The 1,293-nt window shown below is 35.1% G+C and overlaps 1 protein-coding gene and 1 non-coding gene across 2 annotated transcripts in view; both read right to left on the reverse strand.

The window, feature by feature from the left end:
• Positions 1–1,293, reverse strand: part of LOC100955839 (zinc finger protein 91-like) — a gene marked incomplete at its 5' end in the record, with an annotated part of 151,410 nt that overhangs the window by 75,448 nt on the left and 74,669 nt on the right. The window lies entirely within an intron of this gene.
• Positions 1,087–1,193, reverse strand: LOC111722666. Its single transcript, XR_002771383.1, has one exon. It is a non-coding gene; the product is annotated as a U6 spliceosomal RNA (small nuclear RNA).

Raw genomic sequence — 1,293 nt, forward strand, 5'->3', positions numbered from 1 at the left:
ATTCTACCCAGGACAATTCACAAGTGCTGGGTGCAAACATTTTATTACCAAAGATAATGCTAAGAAGATATCAAAATGATGGCCCTGAGAATTTAAATTCAATAAAATACTGGGATCAGGTGTATGAGTATAAGCAGCAGAAAGTATGTTCTGATGGTCTGGATGAATGTTTAACAGCTATGCATGGTAAAATCTACCAATGTAGTAAAAGTTTTAAGGTTTTGAGAAAATTATCAAGTCTAATTAGACATAAGATGATATGTCTAAGGGGGAGAAAACTTTTGAGTGTAAAAAACATGGGAAAGTCTTAAACCTATGCTCAAACTTTGGTAAACATGAGATAAGTCATTTTTTGGAAAAGCAGTACAAATACAAAGAATATTGCAAAGTCTTTAAATCTTGCTCAAGCTTGTCTAAGCTCAGGGGACTTCCTACTGGAGAGAAAATCTACCATTGTGAAAATGATGACAAGTGTCTTAGCCACAGATCAAAATATTCTAACCATAAGACAATTCATAATGGAGAGAAACCCTACATATGTGAACAGTGTGGCAAAGCCTTTATCCAGTACTCAACCTTTTCTGTACATAGAAGAATTCATTCTGGAGGGAAACCTTATGAATGGCAACAGTGTGGCAAATCCTTTAACTAGAACTCAAATCTTTCTAAACATAAAAAAATTCATTCTGGAGAAAACTTATAAATGTGAAAAGTGTGGCACACCCTTTAACTCAGATTGAAATTGGCCTGCCCATAGAAAAATATCATACAACATAGATATCTTACAAATATGAAGATTGTGGCAGTACCTTTAGTTGGTATTCATAACTTACTAAGCATAAAATAATTTACACTGGAGAGAAATTCTACAAATGTGAACAGTGTGGCAATGCACTTAAACCAGAGGTCAAAACTTACTACATCTAGGGAAATTCATATTGGAGAAAAGTCTTACAAATGTGAATAATATGGCAAAGATTTTTTGGGGGGAGGGATTCATTGAGTGTACAAGAAACCAAGTTACACTAATTTCACTTGTTAGGTAACATCCATCTTATAATTGTGTCTTGTCCCAAAAAGTGTGTCAAAAATATGGCATGTTTCACAAATTTGCATGTCATCCTTACACAGGGGCCATGCTAATCTTCTCTGTATTGTTCCAATTTTTGTATATGTGCTGCTGAAGTAAGCACTATGGCAAAGGTTTTAACTGGTCCCTGGCCCTTAGGAAACATAAGAGAAATCATGCCACAGAAAGGTCATCACCATATGAAGGTGTGGCAAAGCTTTATG

The sequence above is a fragment of the Otolemur garnettii genome, unplaced genomic scaffold, assembly GCF_000181295.1.
Source record: "Otolemur garnettii isolate 467f Iridium unplaced genomic scaffold, OtoGar3 scaffold00305, whole genome shotgun sequence".
Taxonomy (NCBI): domain Eukaryota; kingdom Metazoa; phylum Chordata; class Mammalia; order Primates; family Galagidae; genus Otolemur; species Otolemur garnettii.